At 37.0% G+C, this 17,448-nt stretch overlaps 1 long non-coding RNA gene across 1 annotated transcript; it reads right to left on the minus strand.

The window, feature by feature from the left end:
- Positions 1 to 12,733: 12,733 nt before the first annotated feature.
- LOC128790183 (uncharacterized) lies at positions 12,734 to 16,605 on the minus strand. The gene is made up of 4 exons (XR_008431651.1): positions 16,500 to 16,605; positions 15,448 to 15,608; positions 14,233 to 14,324; positions 12,734 to 12,950 (listed from the first exon to the last, which is right to left on the minus strand). It is a non-coding gene; the product is annotated as an uncharacterized LOC128790183 (long non-coding RNA).
- Between the last annotated feature and the right edge of the window lie 843 nt (positions 16,606 to 17,448).

Raw genomic sequence — 17,448 nt, forward strand, 5'->3', positions numbered from 1 at the left:
TCAAGTCAGTGAATTTATCATAGGGAAAAGCTGGGGGGAAATAGTGCCTCATTCCTCTTGCTTTTTCTATGAATCTCTTCCAGAGCCACATTGATACTTTCAGTTCTGTCCTCTTCATGCCCAGCTGTGACAAGGTGGGAGCTGGAAGCTTCTTATTACTGCATAGAGGAGCTGGGATATATTCCTGGTCCTGGCAGACATTTCTGAACCCCAGATTTGCCAACTAATCCTTAAAAATGCTTTCTGGTGAAGACAGACACATGAATCTTACAGTGTGGATCTTGAGAAGGCACTTTGAAAATGGGATTTACTGTTGAGGTGGAACACCAGAGGCTGTCACACCACTAAGCTGAGAGTAAACAGAGAAGAAAGCCTACATGAGAATGCTATGAAACTGGATATAAATGAGGGAGGGAGTAAACTCTTGCATCCAAACAGAGTTTGGCATTTGCCTGTAACATGTAGGTGCTTTGCCAGCATGAAGAACAGAATTGAGAAGTGAAAATCTACATCTCCATGTTCATCTTCCAGCAGGCTTCCAAGCATGCACATTTCGTTCAGAATCACTACCAAGCTGTTTGTGATACATCTGTGCCAACTGCAATGTTTTATGTAGTCATTGAAGCCAAATCACTGTGACCTGATGTGACTCAGTTTTCTAAAAGGGTGCATCTTGAGAATTCTCATTTTCTTCAGTTCAAAGTGAAACACTAGGAAAAGTGTTGGAATGGATCTGAAAACAGTGCAGCATTCTTATGCAGAGGCAAGACTGCCATTCAGGCAAACACCAGAAGAAAATCTGCCTTGGGTGTGTTTTTCAAAATGAGTCTGAAATGTTCATTGGAAAAGTGTCAGGAATATGAGACTTAAATTAACTCATTTACATGCTCTGATTTTGCCTATATCTGTGGTATTGGGCAATGCAATAATAAATTCTAAGTGCTCTGTTCCTGAAATTTTAGTTCACGTTTTTTTTCTCAGCATGGAATTTTTTTTAGGAGTGTATGTGAAGTCTGGGGTTTTTTCTCTCTGGTTTTATTTTTTCCTCCATATTTCTCTTTGTTCTTCTCCATGTTTCTCTTAATATAAGTTTTATACCTTTATGTGACTTTTAAAACTGTTAAGGATATGGAGAAAAATTAAGTGAAAACTTTTCTCTTTTCTTTGTCTGTGTTTTTTTTTTTAATTTTTTTGTCTTTTGCTGCTGTTTTTCTTGGATTATAGAAAAAAACTCTTCTTTATGTATTTAGCTGTTTAGATATGTTCTTGTGCATAGATCATGGTTTATTATGTGTTTTATTCTTGTTTCCTCAAATACTACTGAACAAATTAACAGTAAAATTTTCCAAAGTTCTTCAAATTTAGGTCAGATGCTTTCAGGCTCATAAATCTTCCAGGTCAGCATAAGATATTTTGATACTTGAAATTTGTCACCATCTTTCTCTTCAGTAGCACTGCCTGGTTTCAACTTCATCTGAGATTGAATTGAACAGTTAAGCATTGTCAGAATTTATAATTGACAGTTGGATTTATGTGTCATAATACTTGCCAGTGATGCTGGGTTGTTTTATTTTTCAGAGGTTCCCACTACAGCAGACAACAACAGCCACAGATAAAAATGGCTCGTGTTGTTTTCCCGTGCCAGCCATGAAAGCTGTTAATTAAAAAAAAAAAAAATAGTGGTTGATGAGAGGCTTCCTTCTGATGAAATGAAATTCAGTATCATAATTGATGAAATAAGGAGGAGGAGATTACCCCAAATGACCTTCGTGTCTGAGTCTTTATTTGAAAGGAAAAAAGACTTTTTTGAATGTACTTCCAGATAGTATCTACATTTCTTAGAAACTTGCAGGGCTTTTTGTGGGAAACCCCCAAACTATTTCAATGTGGCTTTGGCCAAAATTATTTGGTTTTCTCTTACCAAATTTCAAAAAGGTTGAATAGTTGGCTTTTCTGAAGGAAAGGCAATACTTTCCATATAGAAAAGTCCCCCTTTTTTTTAGCATTGCTTTTTTTTTCCTTTCCACATTTCTGACAAGCAAAAGAGCACAAAAATGCCTGGAAGTACAGTTCTTATGTCATGAAATTTCAAAGAGAAAATAAGATTTACAGTCTCTGAGTTTTTGCCTGCTGCAGCACCAGTCAGTGCTAATACGTCAGGCTCACAATTTGACATAAATACAAACAGAAATTACTGTTTCTTCCACTGCAACATTGCAAATACCATTTTGGCTAATTGCCATTGACACCAGTCAGTGAGGAATAGAGGCTGTAGTTGCCTAAACAATCTGTACTATCACTTAAAGGGATCAGCTGCCCTTTTCATGCCCCTCTGCTGTGATTGCTGGAGTGTTCATGTTAGTGCAAAAGGTGTCAGATAAGGAAACTTTGCCAACTGAAAGCTATTAATATGAAAAAAAGGAAAGTTAATGTGGACAGGAGGGAGTGGTGTAAACTGAGATAATGTAATTTGGCTGATGTCTGAATAGATGTTTCTTTGAAATTGCAGTGTAGTCATGCTACATGCTTGAGATTAGGCAGTGTTGGTGCCACAGGGAATTACAGGTGTTCAATTTTATGGGGCAGTTCTGTTTAAAACCAGGCTTGGATGATATACCTGCTGGGTGGTGTGCTTTATAGGCTGTTTTAGCAGGTCAGCCTGAAGGGACAGCCCTGGTCATGAATCTTTCTCCCTTGTGAGTGAAAGAGGCTGTGCTGGTCTGCATTGTCCTTCCTAGACACATGGAAGGGGTTCTCAGGTGGTGGGTTTTTTCCTGTCCTTGCCTCTGTAGACCTTGAGGATACATTTACAGAGTCTGAAACTGCTTTTCAAAATGTGGGAGTACAGTACTGTTGCTTTTCTGTCTATTTCTTATTTTAAACCAAGGGATTGTACCTCCTGACTTCTCTAAATTAGGCTTGGAGCCTTCAGCTGTGATTGAAATGAAGATGAAGGCTTAAGTGCTGGGATTAGACAGCTAAGATGAGGGTTTAGAAATTACCCATTTTTGCCACGAGATAATTTTGTGATATTTCTGTAAAGAAGGCTCTTCAACAAAAGCTGGAAGGAATTCGGCCATGAGGAATTCCAGCAGTGAGAATTTGAGATGTTTGGGAAATCAGGAGCAAACTGAAACTGAGGTCTTAGAAATGGTGGTATTTTTTTTTCTGGTGCCAAAAGGCAAGCCAAGTTATTTTGTCCTGAACAATCTGTAGATTTAATCTCTCTTGAAGTGCCCAAGGGGTTCTCTGACAGAGTTTTGGAATCTGTGGTTCTCCTTGGTGCTGCTGTGTTTTACAGTTTCATAACAAAACATTGAAGCTGATTTCTGTAATGGATAAAGTGGAGTTCAGTATATATTTGATCTCTTTCAATAACTAGAAACCTTAACCATTTTGTAAACAAAGACTCAGCCCAGTGTGAATATGCCTAAAAAAAGAGAAATTTTATTGGATTGTGGAAGTAGTGTATCTTGTATCTTCTTCACTTATTAAAACATAAGGCCTTAATTTCAGAGTTAGGAATAAGAAAGATGACAAAGATTAGCACTAAATTGGAAACTATGAAGCCTGTGCCTAACTCCAGTGAAAACAGTTATGGCTGAGTCATTTTGATGAAAGCATGTACAGCCAATAAATTCAATGAATAGATATATGTAAACCCACGGAGACAATGATTATATGAGGAAACTTGAGAACAATATTTTAACGTGTATAACATTTTTTCATTTGCCATGAAGATGTCTACTATTGTATGGATTTCCTTTCTCTTTCCCACACTCTATGTAAAGCTGAGGACAGAAACAGCTTCAAGCTTGAACATAGTATATCTTTAAAATCCAGCCATTCTCATGCACATCTGCCAGTTGTGGACATTGACCTTTTCTTTCGTGCTCTGGGAAGATGTCATTCAATTCAGGAAATATCAGAGAAGTGACACAGCTCTGGCTTAGCACAACAGTGACCCTATGAAATGTGGCCTTGAAAATCTTATTGTGCTGGCAAGCCAGAATCTCTGAGCATTCCCATTGCATACAGTCTTTGGCATGGTTAGCAATGGTAGTGACAGGTTAATCTTTGCCCTTCTCCTTTAGCTATAGATATGACTAACAGTGGGAGAAGCTAATGAGCAGATGATCAGCAGATGTTTTGAACTTTCAGTATTTCTGAGATATTTAGGTAAAGTGAGGTAGGGCAAAGTTTTGTATAAAGAGGTAATGTCTTTTACTATGTGAAATGATAGAAGTGGAAAGAAACAGCAACTCTCACTTGGTGAAAGCTTTTCACTTTTTCCCAACTTTAACATCAGTTGCTCCAGTGATGTCTGCAGCCAGGTAAAATCACTGGTTTTTTGTTACCATTAGTTATTTATTAAGTTTAAAGACAGAAGACAAAATAACATAGCCATGTGCTTTGTGTGGATGTTGCAATGTGAAGCAATCCTGAGGAATATACTCTTGTGTAAACTGATACTGTCTTTTAATTTGTGTATCTATCATAAAAAGTATTTAGACTGAACATCAAAAAATTTAGAACTGTGATATTTTACTAGGAATATGTGTTCTCAAATGTATATTCAGGTGAGGATGAAACATATCAACAGTGTGATATTTTTATCAGGTTACCCTTATTGTGCAAACTACCTGAAGTTATGTTTCTCACCCCATCACTACCATGTGCCATCATAGAAATCCAGTTTCTCTGAAGTGTTAAGTTCTCTGCTATTCAGGAAACTTTTTCTTTGAATTCCCTTTTCTCTGTTTTTAATAAATCTTGGTTTTGGCTAAGATCACTCTTGCCTAGGTAATTTTACAGAAATGCCTGTAGAATGCTGAGAAGCTAATCAGCTTTATGAAGAAGACCTTCAGACTTTCTAGAACTTAAAAGTTCCTCTCAGTGCTAATCATTAGACAGGAAAGAGGTTATTCTGTTATTTTTTAGTAAATTTTGCCTGCTGTCAGGCTTCAGTGAACAAACAAACAAAATCATACAGAATCTTGAAGACTAAAAGAAGGCTAAAAATTGTTGTTGGTGGGTGGCCATATAATATTAAAAAAAAAGATGAAAACTGTTTAATTTATGCTTGGCTCTTGCAGTGCATGAGGAATGCCATCCCTTAGCCATTGTGTCATTTGGAGCATTAGTCACAAAAGGAGCTATGTTATTTGCTGATAATATCTGCATATGGGAAATCCTCAGAGGATTTGTTAGGACACATCCATGACTGGCTGGACTCTCATGAGCTGTCTGAGACAACCAAAGCATGTTGTGTGGACAGCTCTCTATCTGCACTAAGGTAATTTTGGCCTGTGAAAAAAGCTGTCAGACATGCTGGACTCCTGTGTTGCAGGTGGTGTTTCAAATGCTGCAGTACCTGGATGGCAAAGTCCTTAGAAGTGATTCAGTGGGTTAAACCCAGAAATCTGAGTTTGCCAAGTATTGTCACAGATGAATTCTTTCAGCAGTTGTTCTAAGACAGCTTATTAAAACATAAGGCCTTAATTTCAGAGTTAGGAATAAGAAAGATGACAAAGAATAGCACTGAATTGGAAACGGTGAAGCCTGTGCTTGACTCCAGTGAAAATAGTTACGGCTGAGTCATTTTGATGAAAGCATGTACAGTGCTAAGACAGTGGCTGAGACAGAAACTAATGGCTTCAGAAAATGAATTAAAAAGAATTCTTACTTCTATTAGAAAAAAGGCATTATGTCTGATGTCCTATCTGTAAAAAAATTCTCAGAATAAACACAGCTGTTTAATATCTTAAGGTAGAAAACCAATGTCTTCTTCATGTTTTCTGATCTATAAATTTACTATTTCAGGCCCCTTGCATAGTAGCTCATAAGCATTTTCCACTAAGCCAGGTTGCATAGTGTGCTTGAAGATGAAGTTTAAAGTATCTGTTCCAAAGGCAACTTTCAGCCTGTTTGACAGACATTTGTATGGGGTAAAACGCACAGCATAATTTCTGGCTGGTCTTTCAACAGTAAAAACCTAACATCAAATTCATAACTGTATTAACTTTAATTACTTTGTGGCCTAATCCTACTAGCTAGGACCAGGTTGGGTTCAGGCAGGGGACATGATGCATTGGTTATAGGACACATTGGCCACCTGATATCCACGTGTAATATGATGTGTGACGTGAGCTAGAATTATATATGTGAACACCACATTTGGGGAGAAGCACACTTCCTAAAACATGGAAAATGAGAAGTTAACCTTAATGTTTTTCTTCTGTAGATATACTTGGACTTAGTAACTTACTGAACTGAACTTAAATAAACAAATAAGATTTAATTTGTACTTGGTAGAAAGTTCCAGCCTCTTTTCAGTGAAAACTTTGCCATTAGGTCTCAATGAATAATTAATTTTCCCCTTTACTTTCTGAACTAAAAAAAACCTAAGAAATTATTTTAGATTGACTCATAGTGAAAAAAATTTGTTTATCTCACTGTTATGAAAAATCCAAATATAATGTAAATAAAATATTGTTTCTGCTTACATTGAACATTTTCTGCACCAAAATGCTTTATTTCATATACTTGTGGGATTTATAATTCTCCTTAGTTTTAAGTACATTTTTAAATAAAACAATTATTTTGAAAAGTCAAACCATTAAAAACAAACAAATATTTTCAAGGCTTTTATGTAGCTCTCTGCTATCATCCTAGCTACATTTTATAGCAAATAATCTACTAAGTGGGTTTTTTTTTTTTTTTTTTTAGTGTTGATTTATAAATGATTCCTTTCGCTGTCCTGGTCATTTTCTGATGGCTGCTTGCCATGGTGTGATGTGTTTCGCAAAGTTTTCAGAGAATTGTGGTGCATACAGTTTGTGCACCTGAAAAATAAATATGGATAAATACATGTGAAGGCCCTTCCTTATCTGTGATTGGTGCAGGCTGCAGGCTAGGCTTGTCTTAATCTTAAACATCTTTAATTTCCATGGGGTAAGTGAACCTTTAGGCTTCGTTTTCTGTGCTTGGAAGGGAATCAGACTAACACCGTGTTATCTAATTCTTCATCTCTACATTTCAGGTCTCCATTTAGTTGATTTTGGAAAGCATGAAGTGTTTGAGAGGATTAGAGACAGCAGAAGAGGAGGAATTCAGAGTATGTATTGAGTAAGGGATGTTGACAGTGGAGGGAGATTTTGGAGCTTGTTGTGTTTATGGACAGCTACATTGCAGAGTTCATTTGAATGCTCTGGGGTTCATAAACTTGTGTAGCCTGGAAGGCAGGGCCCATTGGAAGGAGTCAGAATTTCAGTGCAAATGATTTACTCAGCTGTTAAGATAACAATTAAAGAGTTAGTGGTAAGATAATTTTTTTTAAAAGGTCTAATTTAAATTGACAAACACACTGAAAACTGCAGATGGGCTCAAGCTGAAAAGTAGAGTGTGTGAATCCTTTCCAAGCTCAGGCAGGTTGTAATCCAAACCTTCTCCTACTGCTCTGGCTTTTGGTTGCTTTTAAATTCCTCTTTGGTTCTTTTTTTATGTCTTGTGTAAATCTAAGATGGTGGGAACATCTGGTTGCAAGGGATTTATAATTGTTTAGGTGGGTATGTAATGAGAATTCACTTTTTCTCAAGCAGAGCCCTGATTCCTGAGCCAAGATCAGTGTATCTAAGTAATGCCTAAAAGTGTATCTAAGTATCTAAGTGATGCCTACATTGATGCCTGAAAGTTTGCTGACTAGCTCACAGCTCCAGCTAGGACTAGTTCAGTTCTACTAAATTTTCAGTATCCAAAGTACTTGACTTTTCAAAGGTTTTGCTTCAGTCATTTCACTGCAGGGCTGGTCTGCTCTCAGCCCCAGTGTGATGGCTTGCAGTGAAGAGGCCTCAACAGTTGTTCTGTGTATTTTTGGACAGGGTAGAAATATTATTATTGTTAGACACATATAATGCCATTCAACTCTTCATGCTGCAGAATTGGCAATTATCTGAGTGCTGCTTTTCTTCTTGAACAGTAGTGAAGCAGTAACTAAAAGTTGGACCAGTAGCCAGGAAATCTGCAATTGATAGAGTGACAAATACAAAAGCCTGTTTTGATTTCATCATTCCTCACTTGACAAGTGTTTACCTAGACACTGTGTAGTCAAAATGAATTGTCATTTTTTGCCACCCCAAGTATTTGATGTGTCAAAACTCCTATGAAAATAGATAAACAAAATCTGAAATTTCCAGATGGACAGATGTACTGCAAGCAATCTACCCATGATTCAAGTTTGAGAATGATTTGAATCACTTGTTGCAATGCAAGCATATGTCTTAAAATATTAGGACTTGTATCATGGGAGACTTGCTGTAATAGTGAAAACAATCTTAGTTTCTATTCAAATAGGTTATGTGTTTTGATTTTGGTGGATCTGATTTTATGTACTTCTCCACATTTTCTTAGATGTCCTGCCAAAAGAAGGCAGTGGAAAATGTTCCCCAATAAGCCCAACACAGGCACATAGACCAAAACTGCCCTTGGCAGTGGAGGTCTGCTCTATTCATGTTCTGGTGAAATTGTGAAGAATGTTGTTGAATATATTTCCTGTGACTTGTAAACTTCTTATACTTTTCGGTGATGAGTACCTTGAGAAGCAGCCTAAATGCCCAAAGCTTGATTTTTCAGAGGAAGTTACATGTGCCCTCTAGCAGTCTTTGAGATTTTACATACTTTAAAGTGCAATCTGAAGTTAAGTACTGTAGCTGTTCTGTATGTGGTTTCAGAAATGTGGTTTGCAGATATTTTAAATCTCATGTGTGGACCTTAAAAGTGTAGATGCCTGGAAGTGGAAAGTGTACTTAATTTCCAAATCTTTTTTTTCCTCCCTCCTTCATTCCTATCCACCTGTGTATGTCACATGTGCCTACCAAGTATAGATGCAGAAATACACATGTAATGTGCAAGTTCCATATTAGCTCTTTCTGAATGAGCCATACAAGCTCTGTAACTCTGCTCATTACCTGGAATGGGCAAGCTATTTTTTGTGTAGACTAGAGAGGAAGTTTACATCAAGATGATAATCTTGAGTTTAACTGAGGTCAGAAGGGCATTGGCTCAAGCACTGAGATTCTGATACTGGTCATGACATTGCAATAGTTTGTATAATTTTGTATATTACTAATGAAAACTTCACCCAAACAGCTTCTTGAATTTTAGAGAAAATCTTCCCTGTTTCTCTATGAGGTCAACCTTGAAATTTCTTACAGTTATGCCAGTTTTACATAGCTTTCTTTGCTGAATTTGGTCCTCATATGTAGAGTATAAAGAAAGACTCATATTCTGTGTGAAAGGGAAACTACATCACACCAGAACCTCAATCCATACCTCATTTCTTGTCCTTATGCAACAAGAGCTACTACCCCTACAGTAAAGGAAAGTTGAAATATCTCAGCATCTGTCAAAATGAATAGCAGAAATTAAGAAATTATTTTCTGACCCTATACACTCAGACACTTATTTCCTGAGAAACGCAATTTTGACGGTGAGTTCATTGTTCTGTCTTGCACAGCTACAGAAATTTTTAGTGGCCATAAATGTTTCATTCCTTTTAAATGTCCACTGACTCAGTGACAGCTAGGAGCAGTTTATTCCTCAGGTCCACCATAGATAACACAAAAAAAGTCTTCAGTGTTTTTAAGCTTTGTAACATTTATGACAACAATATCTGAAAAAAACTTTACCCATACACAGCATTGTGTGTGGTATAGGATTTGCCTTTGAGCTAGAGGAGAAAGAAGCACATTATGTAGTGCATTATTCCCTTTTAAACATAGCCTAAATTATATGTGTCTAAGTTAACACCTATTTTAATCTCTGCTTTCTAAATGTGACCCTTTCTTTTTATTTAATGTCCATGTTTTAAACTGAAGGTAAGAGGAAGAAAGAATGAAAGAATGGACTGAAAAAATATAATCTCCATTGTAAAGAGAGTGGTATTTGATACTAGTTGGTGCTACATAGATTTTGCTCATATTTCCACATTTTCTGTAGTGTAGGTCTTGTGAATCTTATTATATGCAGTGCAAAAAAATTCTAACATATTAAACAATTTATATAAACATTTATATAAATCACTACAGCTTTGTACACTATGTAGAGGACTTAGTATTAAGTATATTGGGGGGTTGGAATAGGATCTCTAAAGTCCCTCCCAACCCAAACCATTCTATAATTCTGTGTGCTATATTATGCAGGTATTAATTTTTGTGTGTGAGTAGCTTGGTATCTACTGATGAAAATTTGCATCTTAGATACACTTAATAATTTTATGTGGACTTTGAACAGGGGAAGGATTTTAGTGGATCATTATTTGGAGTCTTCTGCACTGGGGATGAACTGCATTATGTAGTCCCATTTCTGACCTCATTATCTTTCATCATTAATTTCATCAATTACTTTTTGCTCCTGCACTTCTTTCAAGGAGCTCTTTCAAGGCTTTGTGCATCTGATTGTAAGGAAACTTGTTATTTTTTTCTTTCCTAAATAAATTCAGGCCACTTTATTTCCCTCCCAACATAACCATGTAGTTAGTCCTCCAGTTCTTACCTCATGCTAACACAATTCATAGAGAGCAGCCACATTTCATCTGTGCTCCCAGTCTTGTCTGTCCTCCCAAAGTAGACTCTCAGTTCCCTACAAGGATGACTGGACCTTCCTTCCACCTGTTCTGGTCTGAGTTCATCTTTGCACAGAGCATAACACAGAGCACTGTCTTCAGTTTACTGTAATCTTTTATAATGATATTAATACATCCCAATTTTTATTGGAAATACTTTGCTTTTGCCATGGGCTAGTATCACATTGTGCTTTATCATCACTCTGGTGACTCACTGTAATCTTGTGATTAAATTCTATTCCCAGGTCTTCTGCTTGATCTTTCATTTCCAGCTGACCAGAACATTTTTTTGTGATGGTACCTATTAGTCACAGTACATTTAGTGAAGAAATATGTTTGCTATCACATTCAGGAATAAGTAGGTCCTACCATAATTGGTAGCATGTTTTTTCCAATATGTCTTGGAAATTTATGTGTCCACACAATTATATAATTTCTGATAGCCATTTTCCTTCCAATAAAATATTAATGAGGTCCTCATCCATGTTCAGATTTGATCCATGTGAGGCAATGGTAAACTTCTGACCCTAATTAATTTTAAAGTCCTTCATTCAAATTGATTTTGACCTTAAAAGCTATGGTTTTGTCCATGCTACTACAAAATTTTATTTGCAGAAACAGTCTTTATTAAACTATGGCAGTATTCTACTCCTGATTTTATTTCTAGCTTTCAGAAGATTATCATATATTTCCATATCCACTTTCCAGTAATGAATGTTAATCCACCAAGTCTTGTTATGGCTGTACTGTGTAATTCAGGTCCTCCCCTGTTAGTTTCACTTCCTATGGTTTGTAACCTTGCCACTTTTCATTGGTTTCCAAATATCAAAGTTGTCTCTGTGTTACCTCAACCATTTCAACTCAATCCTTTATAATTCTTTCAGTAACTGAACTGTCACCATGACTACTCCTATATTCTCTGCTTATATTTTTCTCTTTGCTGCTTCTGCTGATATTTTTTTCTTTTTACTGAACCTTTTCAACTGTTTTTCATTTGCCTATGTAGCAAAGTGGGATTTGGAGAGTTGAACATTACTTTTTTCCAGTTTTCTTCCTTGGGTCTCTTAGTTTCTGAATGGTGATGCTAGTTTGAATCTTACAAAATCAGTCCCTCAGGAACTCTGGTAGAGGATGTTTCATGTGGGCATTTTCTCCAAATGCTACCTTGTATATTTATTTTATTATATAATTTTATTTAAGGCATATGTCAGACCTGAATCATAACATTATTTGGTTTTTTTTTTTTTCCCCTGTGGAAAGAGGTTAGAATATTTGTAGAAATATTGTCATTTGCCATAAAGGGATGTAAACAATTTATTTCCCCCTGTTCAAGAAACAGACCCTGAAGAGAGTGTACAAAGTCAAGAATCTTGATTTGGCAGCAGAGGTATTCAATGTAAATCTCATGTAAGCCACGAAGCCATTTTGGCTGCCACTTCTCAGAAAGCTGCTTGTGGATGTAGTGTACACACTGACAAATTTTCTCCTTCCTGTCATCCTGATTCAAAGAAATTTCCCTATGGAAATACTTCTAGAGAGATACATGATCTTCAACTGGCAATCCTTTTTTTCTTTGGATGCCTGGCTTTTTGCCAGGAAAGACCATTTCTTGATTAATCTGAAGGCAGTATGTATTTGTCCTATTCCTGATTTCTTCAGATGCCTCTCACTGCACATTCCAGCTGACTGGACAGCTGGCTTATTCTGAACAGAGCCAGGTAATGCTTCTTTGTGGAGCAGATGTCATTGAACACAATCAGTGCATTCCATTAAGTCTGCCAGATATCTCTGACTTAGTCAATAATTTTCTGTATCATTTAAGGAGTTTGGGAGGGTATAGGGGATCCACCAATGTAAGAATACATTTTAAAAGAAATACAGTCATGTTTAGGTTCATCCCCTAAATCCAGTCAAGTCTCCAGACAATTCTAAAATCACAACTATTTGGTTGTCAGCCTTCCAATTAATTAGGTTCAAGAAGTCTTACTGGTTCCAGTAGATGCTACATCTCTCCCAATGTTCAGCAGTGGGTCATCAAGTTTTAGAAGAATTCTGGAATAGAAGATTCTGACACTTTATGATCACTTTTTACCCTCTGTCTTTAATGATTGGTTCATTAGGTCATACAAGAACTTGTGCTTACCTTTGAAAGTGCAACTATTATCACAAAACACAGAGATTATATTTCCTTATGTGCAAATTGCCAGAGCAGATGTAAGCTGAGAGTTTATATTGTGGATGAAATTTGCATAGATTTTCATTTCTTATATATTTGAAAGTTTTGACATCCAGAACACTGGAGAACAAAAAATTCCTCTTGTACTTCTTTCTGTGGAAAAAAAAAAATAATAAAAAAGGAAAAAAAAAAGTGGAGACTGAACATTTTCCACTGGTTTGTTTTCTGTCTTTGTTCCCATCTACTTACACTCAGACATTTTCATGTGGCACTTTGGCATATACAGGTGTATAATTCATGCTGATTCTTTTGTCTGCTTGAAACAGACTTCTGTCTTTGGAAAATTTAGCCCTATCTATTCATGGACATTTTTGACAACTCTATGTATTTTTTTTTCCTGTTGTTTCAATAACCTCTCGGTTGGCCAAAGGGACACTGTGTTGACACTACATTGGCCAGAAAACCTCCTGCAGTTTCAATTGGCAGGGTTATTTTCCAATTCCTTCTCTTGATTCCTGGGACATGCAGCTAACTTTATGCAGCTTCTTTGTTTCAGCCAAAAGATGGGAATGTTTTGTGGAGAGAGAAAAGTGTGCCCTCTTTGCATTCTGTTTATTTTACATTTGAGGTGTCCTTGAGGGAGGATGTTCTACATCACTTCATATTTTTAATAAGGAAGCTGTCAGATTTTATTTAACTGAGCATTATTAAGTGAAAGGATACAAATACTTCAGTCCAAACATTTTTATACATATTTTCCAGCAGCTTGCTTCACCACATCAGTTTTTCAGAATCTCTAAATGTAACACACTTTAATGACACATAATGGGATCATAATGTGATGTAATGAAAAGCTTGTTAGTCTTCAGCACAAGTAAATAAAAGAAAGCAACTCAAAACCCTTGAATTTAATTTGTGTTTTTTACTTGCATGTTTTTCTGTGCATATCTTAACATCTACTGCGTATTCCTCTCTTGCCTACTCCTATTTTTTTCAGTGGTGCTTTTCCTGATGTACTCTGTGAGCTTGGAAATAAATGGGTAGAGGGGAGAGGAGGTAAACTGGGAAGAAAGAGTTCCTGTCTTATATTTACCACTTGCGAAAGTGGAGACTGGCCCCTTTCTGATACAGGGTTTTAATTTATTTTTTAATCTGCTTTCATGGTAATTTTTCTGAATAGCTTATTCCCTCCAGCTGAAACACTGAAGGCAACAACTTCAATGCTCTGAGAAATCACTTGGCACTGAGAAACGACCAATTACTTGTTAAAACAAGGACAGGCAGACCGTACTGGGGCAAATCCATTGCCATAACAATGAATTTTGGCTGATTAGAGTTTTGGCTTTTTTTCCTTGCATATATATTTTTGTAACAATATCTGCATCTATATTTTGTTAAAAGCTCAACACCCCTATCCTTGTCTTGTTTGTCTTACCTTCTAAATTATCTGCTTTCTTCACATTCTGGTTTCTAAATCTTGTAAAAACTGTCTCAGCATAACATAAATCTCACACATATGAAGTGTTCCTGTTAATGTTCAAAAAACGAAATGCAGTTAAACAAGTCAAAAGTGGCTATCTAGCTACTTGCAGAGTAATAAATAAACTACACTACTTTGGTATAGGAAGTTTATTTTACCTATGAGAAGGGTAATGTGAATGTTAGCTAAATTCTAGGATTGCTGAAGACCACTCATTCCGATTCATAAAAATAAATACCTTTCATTCAATATCAAGCAGCTGAAATTGTTGACAGCAGATCCCTTTTAAGGTCAAAACAATGTATCTTTCTCCTCTCCTAGTTTTTAATGATATCAGGGATTTCAAAAGAACCTATGGGATTTAGCAACAATTTCCCTTTAAAGGGCACTTGGATTTGGAAGTCTAACTCTTCTAGGTTCTTTAAAAAATACAAGCTGTTATTAATAAACTATCATCCAATGCCTGTAACATTACATCAGACTTCAGATTTTTTTTAAGTCCAGGAGACCATATGGGTAATTTATTCTCAACCACTTCTAGGAACTTCTAGCTATCTTACCAAATATTTAAGAACATTTGTTTAGGAGTGAGAGATCACTGGTAATTTGTCGTCCATTCGAGGAATTGAGACAGAGAGGGAGCACTCATTATTTACTGAACTGCTTTAATGAGCTACTCACCACTGTAATGGTGATCTGATTTTACTGTGAAGGTGTTCTTATAAAGAGAGATTACATTGGTTTTAATTTATCTATTTCCTCATATCTAAATGATTTAAAAGGAAAGACCTACATCATAAGTAAATGGGAGTAATTTTATAACAATATTTTCCATGAGTAACTGGGAAATCATGATAGCTTTTGGAGATATTCAAAGACATCTTCCTAATGGTAATGTGCTAATATGAAATGTGCTAATATGAAACCATTATGAAATCCTATTTTACACCCCTCATATCACTTTTCTATGAGAAACTGCTTTTACCAGGTTGTGTCTAGATTTATTGAAGAGAAAAAGTGAAAGGGTTTCAAAAAAATCTGTCAAATAATTTTGCAGTTAAAACCCGATTGACACAATTTCAGGACTGATTCTTCAAGTGTATGCTTTGCACTTTAGAGGGATGATTCTTGAAATAGTAATCTTTCAATTAAAGAGAAAAAAATACTCACATTATTAGATTTCTTAGGTTAGGTCTCATGGACAGCAGTTGTGAATTCAGAGTCTCCTTCTGTATGATATTACTGTGATTGAGGCAATCATATTGTTGAGACAGGTCCTGCAAATGTTTCCTCACTGTGATTGCTACCAAATCCTAGCTGCCTGCTGCCTCCTAGAATAAACATATGGTAGGAAAGCTGCTGGTGGAAATTTTGTTTTATATTCAGTGTAACAGGGTAACAATGGTAACAGTTGCCACTGTTCAAAGGGAAACGACTTATTCAAAACAAAACCTTAACCTGGCAACCTGTCAGAGCGAGACAAGCAGTGATGCCAGTCAAAACAGCAAAGGCTGTACTGTTCCTCCTCCCTCGGTCTTTCTCCCACTATGAAAGGCTGTATTATGTTTACAGTGTTTATTTTATCTCTGAACCTTTTGCTGATGCAGTTCTCCAGTGCTTTTTTTATAGTCAGTTCCTGCTTAGGTGGAATTCTTGAAGAAGTTGTCAGTCTGTTCTGTCTGTTGCTGTCATGCCTGGGTTGCACTTCAGTACCTAAGGTTTTACTGCGTGTTACACAAAGCTTCTGCCTTGACTGGAATTGGAGAAGCTGCTCCAAGCAAGGGGTGGGATGTAGCTGTACCATGTTGGGAATAGGTAAGAGAAGGAGCTGTGACAGCCAACAGCTGCAGGGTGAACTATGGTAGGGCATCTGACAACATCTGGCAGCATCTGGTGAGGCATCTGACACAACCCCTCTCATCCCCTCTATCAAGTGGACAGAAGGAGGTTTTGGTTGGGTCAGGGTGGGACTGCACACCAGGCAGCTGAGTTCTTGACTAAGGCTGTTATAATCCAGCAGTATGGGCCCTCAGATCCCTCAGATCCTGCACTGTGGCAGAAGGAGGAGGAGCCAGGTGCCACCCTGGGGCACCCCAGCTTTGAGGCAGAGAAGCAGATGACCAATGTTATAACTCTGCAGCCTAAGCATAGAGCAGCAACATGAAAATTAAACTTATCAATACCTCTTGTGTGGAAGGTCAGTCACCTTACAATGATACTACCTTCTGTGCATAGATTGGATAATGCCTTTACTGCCAAGGAGATCCTGAAGTGAAGCAGTCAGCTGCTGTCACCTGATCAGCATTCTGCACTGCAGTGTGCCGTGCTCCTTACAACACACTTCAGCAGTGACTATAGCCCAGAGCAGAATAAAAAGAGATGAGCATAAGTCAAATTGTCAGTCATTAACTCTTTGAAAATAAGGTCTTCCATGTTGGTAAGGGCAATAAACAAATTAATTACCCAAAAAAGAATCACAGATATTATCTGCATTCATTGGAGCCAATAGTTCTGAAATAACCTTCTTAAGCCAGGAAGAAACTTAGCCAAAGTGCACCCAAAAGCCTGACCTTTGCCCAGCACCTCCCATACCTTGGTGAGTGACTTTGGCCAGGAATGAAGCAGAGAAACATTGGCATTTCTTCTGTCAAAATATTATTCTGCCCCCATGGATGTAGACAGTCTTTTCAAAATATATTCAATTTTTATCTGCAAAACAACAAAAAAATTTCCTCACAAGAAGAAACTTTAAAATCAACTACTCAGAAAAACAGTTTATTTGAACCAGACTATTTACAAATCCAAACAAATATGCTTGGCCAGAATACCAAGATGGAGGCAAATAAATATTTCTCCTACAACTGCAGGGTTTTAGATTTAATATCCTTATGCCTCGTTTGGTGAATTTTGTGATTTCTTTTGCTGCTGCTGTTATCTTCTTGTCCAGTGTATTTGCTTGTTAGGGACTGACCATAAATTTGAATGGCCTGTGTAATGGAAGGGCAGGAGGAAGATGCCAGATGTAACCATATCAGTGAGGAAAAGATAATTGCAAAGTTAGTGTGGTACCTCCCTGAAGTACAAGTACAGCTTCATGTGGAACTCTCTCTGTTATGATGTCAGGGAATCGACCACTGGTGCAAGGCTACTGTCCCAAGTTCTCCACAGCTG

This window comes from Vidua chalybeata, chromosome 6 (assembly GCF_026979565.1).
Source record: "Vidua chalybeata isolate OUT-0048 chromosome 6, bVidCha1 merged haplotype, whole genome shotgun sequence".
NCBI classification, from domain to species: Eukaryota; Metazoa; Chordata; class Aves; order Passeriformes; family Viduidae; genus Vidua; species Vidua chalybeata.